Source organism: Maniola jurtina, chromosome 25 (assembly GCF_905333055.1).
Source record: "Maniola jurtina chromosome 25, ilManJurt1.1, whole genome shotgun sequence".
NCBI classification, from domain to species: Eukaryota; Metazoa; Arthropoda; class Insecta; order Lepidoptera; family Nymphalidae; genus Maniola; species Maniola jurtina.
In genome coordinates this window covers 4,135,342-4,154,829 of record NC_060053.1, presented here as the reverse complement: position 1 = coordinate 4,154,829, position 19,488 = coordinate 4,135,342, and the positions used below count along the sequence as shown (strand labels likewise).

Sequence of the window (19,488 nt, the reverse complement as noted above, 5' to 3'; positions counted from 1 at the left end):
TAGAGTCCAGCGATGGGTTGATCATGAATGATGTTTTTTTTTTAATTCCTATATAGACTAACGCTTGGCTGCAATCAGACCTGCTAGCCAGTGATGATGCAGCCTAAGATGGAGCGCGCTTGCCTAGAAGTTGACATTAACAGGGCTCTCTCCGTCACTTACTCCATACAATCGTAGTCCCAATTTCATTTGAATATTAAGCAACCAAAGACCATGAAATTTTACAGACATATTCTAGAAACTAATATCTGTGCCCGTGGCGTTTTAGATTTTTCTAAAAATATTATGTAGTTTTAAAATTACAGGGGTTCAAAAACTTGTATGTGAATTTTTAAGACCGCGTAACTTTGAAACGAAACCGAATATTTTAACAGAAATCTGAAAAACCACAGGCGTAGATATTAGTTTCTAGAATATGTCTGCAAAATTGTTGGTTCAAAGTTGCTTAACAGGGCTCTCTCCGTCACTCGTTTCATACAATCGTAGTTCCAATTTCATTTGAATATTGAGCAACCAAAGTCCATGAAATTTTGCAGACATATTCTAGAAACTAATATCTGTGTCTGTGGTGTTTTAGATTTTTCTAAAAATATGTAGTTTTAAAATTACAGGGGCTCAAAGATTTGTATGAAAATTTTTAAGACCGCGTAACTTTGAAACCGAATATTTTAACAGAAATCTGGAAAACCACAGACATAGATATTAGTTTCTAGAATATGTCTGCAAAATTTCATGGACTTTGGTTGCTTAATATTCAAATGAAATTGGAACTACGATTGTATGAAACGAGTGACGGAGAGAGCCCTCTTAATATTCAAATGAAATTGGAACTACGTTTGTATGGAGCGAGTGACGGAGAGTCCCCTCTTAACAATAACCCACAAGCACCTACATAATCACCTATCTATCTAGTTAGGATCTCCCAACGTTGCATCTTTTCCTTTAGGGTCGCCAGTGTAGCATTTTGGAACCCTAACATCCATAGGTCCTTCCAGCTAGCAGATTTCTTTTATCGGCAATTTAACCTCTTCTAAATGTGATTCAAACTCATTTCAAACCTAGTTGGTATAAGTTGTTCTATGATAAATAGCGACTCAATCCAAACTTTGCGAGTTACCGATTGCGTCATTTATCCTCCAGGAACTTGCTACTTGCTAACAATCGCAATGTCTTTCGCGTCTTATATAAATTGATCTCCATTTCTCTCTAGTAATGAAGTAGGTAGGTACTAGTGCGCTTTTGAATTGTCATACTCACTCTATTTGCTTTAGTTACTAGCTCTATCTTCTAGAATTAACTAATGTTTAATTAGCTTTTGCTTGTAATTTTTAATATTCTATGAATTTAATATATTTTTTAGTTAAATATTGTAACAAGTGTAAATTAAAAATTTATAACACCCCCGACAAGTGAAGGTTACAAGTAACTTGAAAAGAGCTGATAACTCTCAAACGGCTGAACCGATTTTCTTGGATTATAGCTAAGAACACTCTAGATCAAGCCACCTTTCAAACAAAAAAAACTAAATTAAAATCGGTTCATTAGTTTAGGAGCTACGATGCCACAGACAGATACACAGATACACACGTCAAACTTATAACACCCCTCTTTTTGGGTCGGGGGTTAAAAAAACGGTCAAGTCCGGTCAAATACGTGTCGGATTTGCACACAAAGGTTTCCGTACCACTGCATAAGAAACCGATTGCGTGGTGGCCATTTTAATAGTATTCTTAATATTTGTTGGTATAGCGGCAATAGAAATACACACTCCGTAAAAATTTCAACTTTTTAACTATTACGGTTCATGACATACACCCCACTGACAGACTGACGGATGGACATTCGGACGGACGGACGGACAGACAGACGGACAACGGCGGCTTAGTATATGGTCCCGTTGGTATCCTTCGTCCTAAAATGAAAGCAGGAAATTAATATTTGGACTCCATAATTAAATTTATCATCTCACATTTATCACCTCGTTTTTTGACGACCACCCTGGCACAGTGGTGAGCGTTATGGTCTTAGAGGTCCTAGGTTCGATGTCCATTAAGGACAATTTAGGATCTGAATTTTGCAAATCTAGTTGAAACAAAGTAACATTATTAAAAACCCCTGCTTTGTTTTCTCGGCAAAAAAGATTTTTGTAATGGAACCTAATGCGGTTTTCACTATCATTTAGAAGATTTCAAGAGAAAGACTTAAGGTTCAATCATGTCATAGTGTACAGAATAGAATAGAATAGGAAAACCTACCCGTGTGAAGCAGATACAAGGCAGGGAGAAAATTATAAAACTCTTCATTTTATCATTAAATCTTTAAGAGGGGAAAAATGGCTAAAAATGGAAAAGTAGAACAAATTTTCTTTGTCGCATAAAGGTTTTGTAGACAAAAGACAAAGTAGTATCACTTGAGGCCACTTTGTGGATGCTTGTGTGAAGACGGCTAGCGACACCACATGTTTCAGGAAAAAATTTCGGATAGAAAAATGATTTTATTATTTGACAAATTGGAAGTTACGATTATAAGTATATAATGTAACGGCTATACTTACGTATTTAGTCCATATCATATAGACTTATATATATGGTCCATATAAGCCCGACTAGTTCGTCCCCGCGCTACATTGGTGCAGCCACGATAGGCACGATAGGCATGACAGCCACGACAGACACGACGACCACGACAGCCACGACAGGCACAACAGCCTAGACTGGCACGTCAGGCATGTTAGGCACGTCAGGCACGCCAGGCACGAACAGCCACGACTGGCACAACGGCCACGACAGCCACGACAGGCACGACAGCATAGACTGGCACGCTAGGCACGTCAGGCACGATAGCCATAACAGCCACGACAGCCACGACATCGACGATGGCTACGACAGCCACGACAGACACGTAAGAATTCGTAAATAACTTCTCAGTACTGTTTACTGTCCTGCGCGTTAAACAGTTTTTTTTTTTTACAAATTATCCAATAGCTTATTGTACTAAATCTGTTTGAACAATCATTTTTCCTAGCGATCATGCATCAGCGATAGAGTTAGGGTTTACGCTTTTTTTTATTTTTAAAAGAATATTAGTCATGCTAATCATAACTAATACTTTCCTTTTCCCCTTCTATTAAGCGTAAAGCTTGTGCCAGGAGAGGGTACGACAATAGTGCAACGGGTGGGGTTTGAACCGCCGACCTTTCGGAATTCAGTCCGCACTTCAACTTTGAGCTATCGAGGCTTTAATAGTAACGTGGTGTTTTTGTCCTGTGGATCATTTAATGAACATGGTTCACCTACTGAAGTGTACCTAGAGCACTACTCTCTATATTTACGACATATATTGTTCGGATAAGGTGCCACGAGAGTACATTCTGGGTAAATGTCGGAATATAAACTAAACCACCTACACAATAATCTTTAGTATAATTACTTTAGCGACTTCGTCGACTCTCTTCTCTTTCTCTTTTTTTCTCTTTCTCTTTTTTTCTTTAAAAAAAAAAAGAATATTAGCCATGTTAAATGACTAATATTCCCCTTTCCTCTCCAACTAAGCGTCAGGCTTGTGCTAGGAGTAGGTACGACAATAGTGCAACGGGCGGGGTTTGAACCGTCGACCTTTCGGTTTTCAGTCCACTCCTTTACCGGTTGAGCTATTGAGGCTCTAGACTAGGGAAGTTAGAAAATAAAAGAACCATTATACTGATTCTGATCACATCTTTTTCTAACCAATGTGAGAAAAGGATAGACAAACCAAATGTCACAGACGTAGGAAATTAATCTGAGCCTAATTTAATTAAAACTGTCAAACCATGTGACTTTAGGTACTATTCATGAGCCTATAGTTTAAATTTGTAGAGTGCATTAAAATTTAGAGTCTTTAAATTTAAAACTAATTTTCCGTCCTTTTTTAGCAAAACAAAATTAGAAAGAAAAAATGCAGATTGGTAGTACTATAAATTTAGTTTAGAGAAAAACATTAGAAACGACGGACGTTATATTATCACACTAATATTATAAAGGCGAAAGTTTGTGTGTATGTGTGTGTGTGTATGTTTGTTACTCCTTCCCGCAAAAACTACTGGACGGATTGGCCTGAGAATGGAGATAGATTATACCCTGGATTAGAACATAGGCTACTTTTTATCCCGGAAAATCATAGAGTTCCCATGGGATTTAAAAAACTTACATCCACGCGAACGAAGTTGCGGGCATCAACTAGTCCTATTTTTTTATTACCTATTTTTATTAACAAGTTACAAGTAGTTAAGTTAGTTAGGTACAAGGTAGGTTATATACCTATTTTTTTTAACTACTATTGTGATTGTATTAATGATTGATACAGGTTTTCGGGAATCGACCTGCATTAAGGCCGATACCGTTCAATAGAACGAGTCGGTATGGCCGGTGTGCAGCAAAAATAAACATTTTAAAAGACGATCCAACATTCTCAATAGCAGATCAAACACAAATAGTGGAGCACCAAGCAAGCAAGACTTTTAATCTTATATCGGGAACCTCCACCGCGGTCCAATCTCAGGAACAATTACTTACGTTTTTGCCCTCAAAAGGAAACCTGCAGTGCAAACAAATTAAATTGAGAAAATAAACCGAGTATCGATCTTTATTTTCTTTCTATGTAGGAGTTAAGTGTTATTTTTCCTTTAATACAATGGTCACACAATTATAAAGGCGAAAGTTTGTGTGTATGTTTGTTACTCTTTCACGCAAAAACTACTGGACGGATTTGGCTGAAATTCGGAATGAAGATTGGTTATACCCTGGATAAACACATAGGCTACTTTTTATACCGGAAAATCAATGAGTTCCCACTGATTTTTAAAAAGCTTATATCCACGCGAACGAAATCGCAGGCATCAGCTAGTATTTAATGAAACAAACTTAGTTTTATTTTGTTTTTCCCTAAGTACATTCGGAGTGGTAATCGGAAAGCGGAAGGGTTATGATCTTAGCAATCTATGTATGTATTTAGGTTTGTATGTACGTGTGTTCCACCGTAGCGCCTAAACCATAGAATAGTGGTCTGTGCGCCTAAACTAATGAGCCGATTTTATAAATGAGATGGCAATCGATTCGTTTCGCTAAGCTTGTACTTAATTTTCTAAAAGCATGGAACTAAGCTTTATAATAGGCGCTTGAGACGCTCAGTACATTGCAATTCGGGTTCAAGGATGGCAGTGCTTGTTGTAATCTTAATTAGGTACTCTATAATATTCTAGGGACCCATAGAAATTCATACAATTTTAATAAGCACCTGAAACGCATACCTATTGGGCGCATGTTAGACATCCATACTTCCATACTAATATTGTAAATGCGAAAGTTTATCTGTCTGTCTATCTGTCTGCTAGCTTTTCACCGTCCAACAGTTTAACTGATTTTGATGAAACGTGTAGAGTAAGTCTACATCCCGGGGAAGGACATGTGGTATTTTTTATCCCGGAAAATCAAAGAGTTCCCACGGGTTTCTTAAATGTCCATCCGTTTAACCGATTTATACGAAAGATACAGAGATAGCTTGCATCCCGGAAATTGACACAGGCAACTCTTTTCCCCGGAAAAACAAAGAGTTCCCACGGGATTTTTAACAACCAAATTCACGCGGACGAAGTCGTGGGCATGATCTAGTAACTAATAATAATAATTAATCCCTGAGAAGTTGATACAGTGGACGTGGAACGCAGAACGATCAACTAAGAAGCCTAGAACATTGGCTGAAGGATGGCCTTATGTGAATTCAAGTTAGAATATTGAGATGGTAAACAATGGAATTACATATCAATTCAGTCAGAGTGAACTCTGGCTCGTCAAGGTATTTGAGCTTTTGAGTCTATTGAAATTGAGAGGTGTCTGCGATTCAATGTTCAAGATTTGACGTGCTTATTGTACGGTTAATCATGATATCATGTGTCTTACATCCGTATTCACAAACGTTACTATGAGGTCTCATAGTGCGCTCGAATGCACAGTGTAGGTTCCACCAATCATATTACTGTATAGTCTCAATTTACAATGATCTGATTGGTGGAACACTATGCGTTCGAGCGCACTGTGAGACATAGTAACGATTGTGAATACGGCCGCTAGTCACTCCATATTCAAATTCAAATTCAAATTTAAAATATTTTTATTCAATTAGACTTTTACAAGTTCTTTTGAATCGTCAAAAGCATCTACCACTGGTTCGGAATGCATAATATAAAGTTATAGTTATCCGGTAGCTATCACCATATCACCTTGCATGATAGGAAGGCATTTATAACAAGTGTAAATTAAAAATTTATAACACCCCCGACGATCCAAAGTATCTGAGTTTTCCAAAACATCATTTTCAAATAAATAATTATGTATTTAGGCAACGTCCATCTTGACAGCTTGACATTTTGTCTATTGACATAATATTATGAACCTAACGGTTATCTAACCTTCTTTTCTACAAGAAAACTAGAAAAGAGCTGATAACTCTTAAACGGCTGAACCAATTTTTTTAGATTATAGCTAAGAACACTCTCGATCAAGCCACCTTTCAAACAAAAAAAACTAAATTAAAATCGGTTCATTAGTTTAGGCGCTACGATGCCACAGACAGATACACAGATACACAGACACACAGATACACAGATACACACGTCAAACTTATAACACCCCTCTTTTTGGGTCGGGGGTTAAAAATAGATCTTGGCAATAACATTTATTTATTCACTAGAAGATGCGCGCAGCTTCGCCCGCGTGGATTTTGGTTTTTTTAAATCCCGTAGGAACTCTTCTATTTTCCGGGATAAAAAGTAACCTATGTGCTAATCCAGGATATTATCTATCTCCATTCCAAATTTCAGCCAAATCCATTCAGTAGTTATTGCGTGAAAGAGTAACATACACACACACACACATACAAACTTTCGCCTTTATAATACTCGTATTAGTGTGATTTAAACATCATTGTTGATGACAAAGAATAAAATACATGATAGACTTAAAAACAAAGGGTACAAACAACTTTATATCACTACACTGATCTCTTCCAGATAACCCATACCTTCTTCTTCAAAGCTCAACAGCTGAAAATTGAAACACATTTTAATTTTTTTTAACCCCCGACCAAAAAAGAGGGGTGTTATAAGTTTGACGTGTGTATGTGTGTATCTGTGTATCTGTCTGTGGCATCGTAGCTCCTAAACTAATGAACCGATTTTAATTTAGTTTTTTTTTGTTTGAAAGGTGGCAGTGTTCTTAGCTATAATCCAAGAAAATCGGTTCAGCCGTTTGAAAGTTATCAGCTCTTTTCTAGTTATTACTGTAACCTTCACTTGTCGGGGGTGTTATAAATTTTTAATTTATACTTGTTAATGATGTAACCACAAATTCGCGTTTTCAGATTTATGTACTTGTGCTATAAGGCATAGGTACCGAATTTTATGATTCTAGGTAAACGGGAAGTACCCTATAGGTTTCTTGACAGACATGACGGACAGACAGACAGCAAAGTAATCCTATAAGGGTTCCGTTTTTCCTTTTGAGGTACGGAACCCTAAAAACCACTTAATATGTATGTATTGGTACTTAAGATACAATTCAGTATTTCCTTTGATTTTCCACTGGCAAAACATATAAGGCAAGAAAATTCCTCCCTTGTTAGTCTTTATGAAAAATCGGCGCACAATAATACTAAGTCGTAATTGATAGAAAACTAGCGGTTTAACGAAAATTATTAAAATTGCTCTTACTTTAGAAAAAAAAAAATTTAGGCTATATCGCAATATAGGCTTTTAATAATTTTATTCTAATAGTAGTTTAATAGTACTTTTATTCAAAAAAAGAAAGAAATATATTCAGAAAATTAGGTATTTTATAATGTCAAATCTATCAGTGTAATAAAACAATGAGTTTGTGTATTCGCTTATAACTTTTAAACTTTTTGGTGGATTGGATCAGACTAATTCATAAAAGGTTCATCCGACGTTGATATTGGTTGCAAAGTTCATTATTTTGATTTTCTTCTCACGCTGACCGTCGGTGCTGACAGGTTATTATGTAGAGTACAAAGAGTGATAGTGCTAAGCTGTGCGCGACTGACTGTGCTTTATATTATGTATTTATCACCGTCACCAAAGTAGAAAACCAGTCAAGTGCGAGTCAGACTCGCGCACCGAGGGTTCCGTACTCGGGTATTTTTCCCCCAAATTTTGCAGGATAAAACAAAAACTATTATACTTAAAAATAAATAAAAATCTGTTTTAGGATGAACAGGTAAGACCCTTTCATATGATACCTCATTTGGTATATACTTATCTTACTTTGAAAATAGAAAATACAGACAGACAGTTACAAAGTGATCCTATAAGGGTTCGGTTTTTCTTTTTGAGGTACGGAACTCTTAAAACTGAACTGAATTGCTCACTAAGCTAACAGTATCGCACTACGTCTAATACCCGTGATCAACAAGCGACTAATATATACATATACTTACTGGTACGTTTAGGAGGCATCCAACGCCTAAATTAATTTCCGCGTCCTTTTGTCACTTGTACCACACACCTATTATGTGGGTGGCGTATCAATCATTCTCACAGGTGACAATAACGACAAAAGACGTACCCACATACGCTTCGCGAAATTGACAATTGGGTGCTGCCATTTTTATAAGGAAATTTTTGTCTTATAAGGTGATCGCATACCAAAGCCGCAAAAGCCGCAGAATCCGTAAGAGTTTGTCTAGAGAAAGGCTTCAATAGCCAGTACCCTAACCCTAACTTTGTTACACTATAACAGTAATATTATAAATACGAAAGTTTGTGTGTGGGTGTATGTATGTATATGTGTATGTTTGTACATGCAAAAATAATTGAACGGATTTCGTTGAAATTCGGAATGGAGATAGTCTGTATTAACATATGTATAGGCTAGTTTTATTCCGGAAAATCAAAGAGTTCCTATGGGATTTTGAAAAACCTAAATCCACGTGGATGAAGTCGCGGGCGTTAGCTAGTGTACAATATAATTAAAAAGTAATGGCATTATTTTCCTAGATTATCTTCACCTGCATCTATTTTTACCACCAAGTTCCAAGTTCTACCTGCCTACATAGTAATGGAAAAAAATGCAACAACTTTTTAAAACTAAAAATGCGTTTCAAAAATTTAACATTTAACGTTTTGACGTAAAAATACACCTGTTGCGACTTCCGTGGCTTTTCCAAGTTTTGCGGATGTGTGCGATCACCTTTATGAGGAAATTTATGCCTCATAATCAATTACGCCATGGGTATTATTAGATTTCGTCAACAGCTCTTTGATGTATGACTTGAAGAGTAGGTGGTTAAAAGACGTATCACTTTTGACTACGTTGATCATTTTGATGAGCAATTATTTTTCAAGGTCGTACCACGTAAGCCAATATGCACCTACGCTTTTTGCTTGAGGTAAGCGCGGTGTAGAACCTCTCGGTAAGTTACAGTGACAAACTCCTGTAAGCTCTTCTTAGATTTGGGCGCGTTTGCAACCCTCGTAGCTTTAGATTTAAGTTAACGTAAATAATTATCACCACTAACAATGAATACAATAATCAGAAAGTGTGCAATAGTACCCAATGACATTGGTAATGAAAAGTAAATGAGCTTGACTTTGACTATTTACATATTTAGGACTTCTACACGTTTTTCTACTTATTGAAATCTATACTGATATTATTGTAAATGCGAAAGAGTGTCTGTCTGTCTGTCTGCCATTTCACGGCCCATGCTCTTAACCGATTTTGACAAAAGATACAGAGATAGCTTGCATCCTGAAGGCGGCCTTTTTAACCCCCGACCCAAAAAGAGGGGTGTTATAAGTTTGACGTGTGTATCTGTGTGTCTGTGTATCTGTCTGTGGCATCGTAGCGCCTAAACGAATGAACCGATTTTAATTTAGTTTTTTTTGTTTGAAAGGTGGCTTGATCGAGTGTGTTCTTAGCTATAATCCAAAAAAGGTTCAGCCGTTTAAGAGTTATCAGCTCTTTTCTAGTTTTCTTGTAGAAAAGAAGGTTAGATAACCGTCAGGTTCATAATATTATGTCAATTGACAAATGACAAGCTGTCAAGATGGACGTTGCCTAGATAGATAATTATTTATTTGAAAATGATGTTTTGGAAAACTCAGATACTTTGGATCGTAGGCGCGGAATAGGCCAAGAAAATCGGTTCAGCCGTTTGAAAGTTATCAGGTCTTTCCTAGTTACTGTAACCTTCACTTGTCGGGGGTGTTATAAATTTTTAATTTACACTTGTTATCCCAGGAAATTAAAGAATTCTTTCTTAAAGGTTTTACAAAACTTAAATCCACGTGTTTAAAACTGCAGGTATCAGTGTTACGAGTACCTACAGGTTTCATCTCCTAAATTCATCTCCACGCATTACTTTGCTTTTAAATTCCAACTGACGATTTATTATTATCAAAGGATTCAAAGGTCAAAGTTTGTTTGTTAACTAGTTCATCAAATCCTAAAAGTTTCAAATTATATTTCCCTTTAACATGTATTTGTGGTTACAATTTGTTTCCTTAGGATTGTTACGATTTTGTTTTGTTTCAAATTATTTCTGATAAAGATTGCCCATAGCAAATAGAAACATTGGTTTCATCATCAACACAAATATCGGTTTTCTTTGAGATTTTGTTTCCAAAAAACTGGCCAAGTGCGAGTCAGACTCGCGCACTGAGGGTTCCTTACTCGGAAATTTTTTCAACATTTTGCACGATAAATCACATAAAAATAAATAAAAACATAAAAATAAATAAAAATCTGTTTTAGGATGTACAGGTAAAGCCCTTTCATATGAAACCCCTCTTGGTTAATTATCGTATTTTGAAAATTGAAACACATTTCAATTTTTTTTTAATGATGTAACCACAAATTCGCAGTTTTCAGATTTATTCCTGTACTTGTGCTATAAGGCCTACCTACCTACCAAATTTCATGATTCTAGGTCAACGGGAAGTACCCTATAGGTTTCTTGACAGACACGACGGACAGACAGACAGACAACAAAGTAATCCTGTAAGGGTTCCATTTTCCTTTTGAGGTACGGAAACCTAAAAATGGCAGTCACTGAAATGGAGTCGCGGGCATCCTCTAGTATGTAAATAAATCCTTTACCAAACTTACACTAACCATTCCAGATCACATTTCAATAAGACCACAATGAAACAATGAACATTTAAGAGGGATACAAAGGTCGGAAACTATCACCAATGGGTCTCGCGGGTTGTGAGGACTACAGACGCCGGAAAATTGACACAGCTACTGGCTATTACAAGATAAAGACCTCAATACACATTGGCCCAATGCGTGTGGCAGGGCTACTGCCTCAGTGCGTACTGAAGGTTCCGTACTCGGGATATTTTCCGATGTTTCGCACGATAAATCAAAAACTATTATGCATTAAAAAAACCTGTTTTAGAATGTACATACAGGTAAAGCCTTTTCATATGATACTCCGCTTGGTATAGTTGTCTTACTTAAAAAATTTAAAATACTTTCTTCATGAACAAACACATTTTCATTTTTTGTGATGTAACCACAAATTCACGGTTTTCAGATTTTTTTCCTTCATTTGTGCTATAAGACCTGCCTATCTGCCCAATTTCACGATTACATGTCAACAGGAAGTACTCTACAGGTTTTCTTGACAGACACAACAGACAGACAGACGGACGGACAGACAGACAGACAGACAAGAAAATGCTCCTATAAGAGTTCCGTTTTTCCTTTTGAGATACGGAACCTTAAAAACGGTTAGGTAAAGCTTTTATTTAAAAAAAAAACCTTTCTTGCTGACGCTACTACGTCAATACTGCCACATGTCGAGTTATGCCCGGGATAACTTTGTTTTAGGGGGCATAAACTACATCTGTGCTGCTCTCATAATAGTTTTTCCTTCTATTAAATGTGGCCGTAATTTTCTTGTATATGCTCGGACGAAACTAAGGCCATAACTCGCTGATTGTTTCCATAAGGTCCTTTACAGTGATGATAAGAATTATAAAACCTTTAGGACAAAAGATATCATCCAAATCCGTCCACTTTTTTACTTTTCATCGAGAGAAACTTAGGTATACTTACCACAGTATCGATTTATCGTCGAAATCTGAACGAGGATACTTAAGGTGACTAAAATAGATTTTTATTTATTTTTACGCATTATAGTTTTTGATTTATCGTGCAAAATGTCGAAAAAATACCCGAGTACGGAACCCTCGGTGCGCGAGTCTGAGTCGCACTTGGCCGGTTTTTATTAAAATAATAAACTTTTCAAAATGCATTTGAGTAATCAGATTAATTTACCACTGGTTCAGAATGCCGTTTCAACTGAGAAGAGCCAGCAAGAAACTCGGCTTAACTTCACAAAACTGAATTTGGTTGTTCCAGCAGCCGTCCCACAACTAAAGTCAAGGTGATAAGACAAAGGAAGTTTCCCACCGTGAGATTAAACAAGATCTTCCGGTAGCAGAACTACTAAATAGGGTGTCCAACTGTCCGTACGTTTATAATACTTGAAGATTAGTTTCACATGAAATCTGTAAAGGCCATAGTAGAGACGACGCTTTTAGTATCAGCCATCGGCGATTTGTGAATTGTGACTGCATCGATGTTACAATCCTACCTTGAGATTAAACAAGATCTACCGGTAGCAGAACTACTAAATAGGGTGTCCAACTGTCCGTACGTTTGAAATACTTGAAGATTAGTTTCACATGAAATCTATAAAGGCCATAGTAGACACGACGCTTTTAGCATCAAAGCTGCTATGGCCCAAAGCTCACTGTTGTAACAGAATATATTTTAAGTTAAATACTTCTTCCAAACTGTACGTGATTTGATTTTATTGCAAGACATTTTTTAGAAACAAAATAGGTATATTTTCATGCAGTAGAAATTTTCAATTGTACCCATTGTACCCCAATTAAGGTGCTGTAGTAATAAAATCATAAACCAAAAAGAAAAGCAGTAAAATTTTAGTTAAATTAGTGAAAAACTTTAAAATTATTTATAGTGTTTCCAAAATATTATCTTTAACTAACTGATACGTGCTACTTCGTCCGCGTGTTTTAAGGTTTTTAAAATCCCGAGAAATCTTTTTGATTTTTCGGGATAAAAGCAGACTATAATATCACTCTCGTTTTTAACTATATGCAATATCCATGCAAACAATCACGGTCCTCCGTTGCTCTGTTGTGGCCTGATTGAAGGACAAACCAACAACAACAAACACACTTTCTCATAATCCATACTACTACATAAAATATTTAAATAGCACCTGCTTTTCTGAGTGACACCAATAATACTAATATTATAAATGCGAAAGCGTGTCTGTCTGTCTGCTAAGTTTTCACGGCTCAACCGCTGAACCGATTTTAATGTTTGGTACAGACTTGAGATACATCCCGGGGAAGGACATAGGCTACTTTTTAGCCTGAAAAATCAAAGAGTTCCTATGGGATTTAAGAAAAATTGAAATCACGCGGGCGAAGCCGCGGGCATCCCCTAGTTTATAATATGGGAATGATGCGTAAGCCTTTTTTGGTCTTAAGCATTCTTATGTAAAGGAAAAACCCAATATGCGCTAAAAAGTACCTATCTAACTTTACCAAAAATACAAGCAAAAAGTGAACTACCCTCAATTCCACTTCAGTGTGCAGGATAATGTATGCACATAAATTGTGCAACTGCAAAACATTGGAACAATGCGAACTTTGTTAACACCATAAATATTTATAAATTCATTTTAAAAACTCTGAACCCCGTGTGAGCTGTAAAAATGAGTTTTGAAAAGCACTCATTATTTTGGTGGTGGAGTCGTTATTAAAAAAACACGACTGCACCGTCAAAAAACGAATTAACAAAAAGTAAATTTTTAGGTAAGTATCATCATCATCATCATCATCATCGCGTGCCTTCTTCGAAACGAAGTTTGGCGATCATCATCCGAAAAGCTTCTCTATTAAAAGCCGCCTCTTTCAACTTCGGGTAACTAAGCCCTGTCCACCCCCTTATATCGTCCAACCATTTACGTCTTTGGCGACCTTGAGCTCTTTTGCCTGCAATTCTCCCTTCCAAAACTAATCTTGGGAATGAGAATTGTCCTCCTCTCTGTAAATGCCCAAAGAAAGCGAGCTTCCTTCGCATGATGGTGGACATGAGTTCTCTCTCTTTGTGGACCAATTCCAGTACCTTAGTGTTCGGTGTAAAACTGTTCCAGGTTATCTTGAGCATTTTCCTGTAGATCCACATTTCGAAAGCTTGTAGGCGGTTAGTTGCTTCCTTTTTGAGAACCCAAGTTTCACAACCATACAAGAGGGTGGACCACACATAGCACTTTATAGGTAAGTATAATAAATCCAAATCTGTTAATCCATTTAGAAGTTATGATAGAATAAATAAACATACACGGTACGTACTCGTATCTGCATGAACCCTGAAAACAGTCATTCCTTTTTAGCCGTGTAAAAACAAAAAGTTGGCACGTAAAGCTCGTCAAGAAAGTGCGTCATTTGTTCAATATCAATCATAATCAACCCATTGCCGGCCCACTATTGAGAACGGGTCTCTTCTTAGAGTGAGAAGGGTTTAGGCCATAGACTACCACGCTGGCCAATGCGGATTGGCAGACTTCACACACCTTTGAGAACATGGGGAACTCTCAGGCATGCAGGTTTCCTCACGATGTTTTCCTTCACCGTTCTTTCTTTCTTCTCTCTGGGCTGGTTTCCACACTTAAACGTTTCCGTCTGTTGTGCGTTTCCTTCACCGTTAAAGAAAGTGATATTTAATTACTTAAAACGCTCATAACTGAAAAGTTACCCCCCGTCCACACTATTCCCGTGTGGTATGGGAAGGATCGAGGAACGGAGGCAGAGACGTAGTGTGGCCGCGTTACTCGCGAGATCCTCGTTCACGCCCATGGCTCCCTATTTCGTCGGTAAGTATGTAATAGCGCGCACGCTGCCACAGTTTCGACATCCATCGCGTTGCAAAGGCTAGTGAGCTAGTGCAGCGGCGCGGGCGTCGCGATTAGTTGCGCGAGTAGAGCAGTGTGTGGACGGGCGGTTATAGGTGCGTGCCCGGGATCGAACCCCTGACTTCTGATTAAGAGGGGTCTCTCCGTCACTCGCTCCATACAAACTTAGTTCGTCTCTCATTGGAATACTAACCAATCATACTCAATGGAATTTTATAGAAACGTTTCGGGAACTAATATTTATGCCTGTGGTTTTCCAGATTTCCGTTAAAATATTCGGTCTCAAAGTTACCCGGTCTTAAAAATTCACATACAAATCTTTGAGCCCCTGTAAATTTAAAACTACATCTTAAAAAAAAAATCTAAAACACCACAGGCACAGATATTAGTTTCTAGAATATGTCTGCAAAATTTCATGGACTTTGATTGTTTAATATTCAAATAAAATTGGGACTACGATTGTATGGAGTAAGTGACGGAGAGAGCCCTGTTAAGAGCTGGACGTTCTAACCTATCACAACTTTTTGCCTGCAAAAACTTGGGGTCCAAATACTGTGTGAGCTGAATTTTAGGATTAGGAAAAAATAAGCAATTGCCGTATAAAAGGTCGTCAAAACAGTGCGTCATTTGTTCAATAAATCATGTTCAATTAGATTTCTTCCCTAACCCTCGTCAGTAGGGGTCAGTCAACGAGTGATTTTTGTCTCTCATCCTTCCCCGAGCTTATGTGGCAAATCGCTTTGTACTCCAACTGAGCTAATGGAAAACTGATTCCTGACGGGTTGTATGACAAGAAATAGGTGCTATTTTTCTTTCTTTCCTTTCCTTTTTCCTCTACTTCGTCGTATCATTTGTTTCTTATTTACTTACTTAAAATGCACATATTAAATTGTTGCGGTTGGCTTTTGTGAAACACTTTCGCAAACCTTTCATAAACGATTGTTAGGTTCAACTATTTTATTAGAGTGATAATAACTAGGACTGATAGCCCAAAAATTCAAAATTTAGACTTCCAAAATTAGTCACCCTTCCAATCACCGCTTTGAGTAAACGTTGCTTAACCTGTGCAATTATGCACTATCGCAATTGAGCCACATCCAAAAAAGTAAACTAGTTACGAGGCGTCTCCCACCAGACTACAGCCGATTTAGGAATTACTAGAGTATGCCCGCGACTTCGTCCGCGTGGATTTAGGTTTTTAAAGAGCCCGTGGGAACTGTTTGATTTTCCGGGATAAAATGCCTATGTCAATTACAGGGACGCAAGCTACCTCGGTAACAAATTGGTCAAGCGGATGGGGTTTTGGGAATCCAGTGGGAACTCTTTGATTTTCCGGGATAAAAAGTCTAGCCTATGTCCGTCCCCGAGATATAAGCTAACCCTGTACCTTTCGTCAGAATCGGTTAAACTGTTGGGCCGAGAAAAGGTAGCAGACAGACAGACTGACAGACACACTTTCGCATTTATAATATTAGTATGGATTTTCCAAATGGCCTCAGCCAGGAATCAAACTCGGGACCTCCCATTTATAAGACCACAGACCTCACCACTGCGCTAGAAAGGTTCTCAATTTAGTGAGTGCAAAGATTTGTGGCAGATTGCCGCGAGAGAGATAAAAGTCACATATTGACTCCGCAGTTGTGACACGGGTCAGCGACATAGATCTAATAGAACATGATTTATTGGACAAGTGACATAGTTTCTCGCACGCCTCATGATTCAGTGTCACGCTCTTTAGGGTTTCGTACCTCAAAAAGAAAAACGGAACCCTGATAGGATTATTTTGTTGTCTGTCTGTCTGTCCGTCCGTCCGTCCCTCGTGTCGGTCAAGAAAACCTTTAGGGTACTTCCCGTTGACCTAGAATCATGAAAGGCATGTAGGTAATTCAGGTACACAAGTAAAGGAATAAATCTGAAAACCAAGAATTTGTGGTTACATCATTAAAAAAAAAATTAAAATGTGTTTAAATTTTCAAAGTAAGATAACTATATCAAGTGGGGTACCATATGAAAGGGCTTTACCTGTACATTCTAAAACAGATTTTTATTTATTTTTATGCATAATAGATTTTGATTTATCGTGTAAAATGTTGGTAAAAATACCCGAGTACGGATACGGAACCTTCGGTGCGCGAGTCTGATTCGCAGTTGGCCGGTTTTTTGACACACTTGTGCAAAGGCTGAATGGAGTTTTATCTTGATTGCTTGCATTGGAGAATATAAAGCATCGTCTTTCACACCTAGACTTACGACTGAAATTAATAATAAAAATCAGTCTATAAATCCATAATCTGTCGATAAATTACTTAGCGACGTTGTTAATTGTCAATTGTCAAAAACCCTGAATTGAGAACCTTCTCCATGTTGGAAGTAGTTTCAAAAATATCACAGAATTTTTCACAAAATTCATCGATGACAAAATAACGTTTCTGAGATATATGTAGTTCCTTAGATAATTTAATTTTCTAAGTACCATTTCGACAGATTACAGATATTTTTGAAATTTGATTATTATTAATTTTATCCGATGAATGGTAGAGCTTCTATAAAGTCTGCACACCTATAGATGGCAAACCAACATTAATTTTTGAAAAGAGCAACTGCCGAGTTTCTTACTGGCTCGTCTTTATAGGATGGGCGGAACCAGTGGCACAGTTGATTGACGACTTGAATACACTTTATAAAATAGAAAAAAATATATTCTATTCTCTTCCGCATTGGGATTTCAGTGCGAGCTTACTATTCGATCACTTAGAGCTATAACCACCAAATAGACTGAAAAACCACCCACCGCACATTATCTAACGTCAGAGTTCTTTTTTTTTACTTTCTAGCACCCCAATGTGCGACCAGCCTTACATACGTAACACTTTTAAGCCCAAGTGCTTACCTACTAACAAAATCAGGGACCATAAAATTAAATTGTTAATTAGCAAAGTTTTTTATGTAACAATGTTAAAATTCACTTCCTTACAAAGTTTTTACGGCGGCTCCTAAAAAACTTGGCCAACTGAAGTCCCAGCGAAGTCGGGGGCGGGATGTGTTTTTTTTATTTGAATACTGTCGCGAACAACGATCCGCAGTCGGCGTCGAGGGATTAATTACTGGTTTTTGCTGTATTCCAAGCAGTTGTAAGCTACAGTCAATTATCTGAAGGCTACGCAAACTTGAGGCAAGACAAAACAGTCTGTGATGTTTGTCTTAGCTGTCTTAAAACCACAAAGTCTAAGGACCAGAATAAGATAAAAAAACTAAGGCTTTAGCGTAGAAAATATGATCACAGTACAAAAAAAGAACCTGTTTCATGATAATCAGAAAGAATGAGGTTAATAAAATGCCATGTTAAGCTATACAAAGTCTCCGATAACCATTTCTAACGGTTGCCAACGAAACATAGGTACATTATAAAAAAAAGATCATCTTTAATCAGTGTGTCCTACCTGTGATGATGTATGGCACTGAAACGTGGACGCTGACCGTTGGCCTTGTCCACAAGTTTAAAGTCACTCAACGTGCTATGAAACGAGCTGGGGCGAAAATCCGTAATGAGGAAATCCGTAGGAGAACCAGAGTGACCGATATAGCTCAACAAATTAGCCAGCTGAAGTGGCAGTGGGCAGACCATGTTTGCCGTAGAACTGATGGCCGCTGGGACAGACGTATTCTGGAGTAGAGACTGCATGTCAGCAAGCTCAGTGTGGGATGAACTTTGAACCCGCTGGACTGACGGCATTAAGAAGGTAGCAGGAAGTGGTCCGATGAGGAAGGCGGAGGATCGTGTATAGTGGCGCGTTCTTGGGAAGGTCTATGTCAAACGTAAACGTCGTCAAACGTTGTTACCCGAAACGTCAAGAATAAAATGTAGGCAAATGCCTACTGGACTTGCAACTCTCTCTATTGCACGATATGGAGAAGGCAGCGAAGCAGCGTGAAACAGATAGGATTTTTGAAACCTACGTTGTCACTAGACTTCGTGTTTAAGACTTCTTTAATGGCGATATAAAATAGCGACTGTCTTTAGTCTGCACTGGTTCTTAGTGACCTAATTGTTATTGAATTGAATAGTCATAAAGATACAGAACAAAATTTTTCAGTGAATAGTGCGAAAAAAAACAACAGCTAATTAATGTGCATTCTGAACTACGGAGTGTCCTATTTTTCTTAAATAACAAGTAATTTGAAAACTATCCACTGCTCTTGGCCTCATGATCGTATAAAATATCCTAAAACTATTTCTGAGGAGATAAAATGCGTCTGATGAAAACTGCATCATAATTTGATTCAATCACACTAATATTATAAAGGTGAAAGTATGTATGTGTGTGTGTGTGTATGTTTGTTACTCCTTCACGCAAAAACTACTGGACGGATTTGGCTGAAATTTGGAATGGAGATAGATAATATCCTGGATTAGCACATAGGCAACTTTTTATCCCGGAAAATCAAAGAGTTCCCACGGGATTTCGAAAACCCTAAATC

The 19,488-nt window shown here is 37.6% G+C and overlaps 1 long non-coding RNA gene across 1 annotated transcript; it reads left to right on the top strand.

The window, feature by feature from the left end:
* The first annotated feature begins 276 nt into the window (after positions 1-276).
* On the top strand, positions 277-18,943 carry LOC123878157. The gene is made up of 3 exons (XR_006798770.1): positions 277-287; positions 3,047-3,051; positions 18,863-18,943. It is a non-coding gene; the product is annotated as an uncharacterized LOC123878157 (long non-coding RNA).
* Positions 18,944-19,488: the final 545 nt, after the last annotated feature.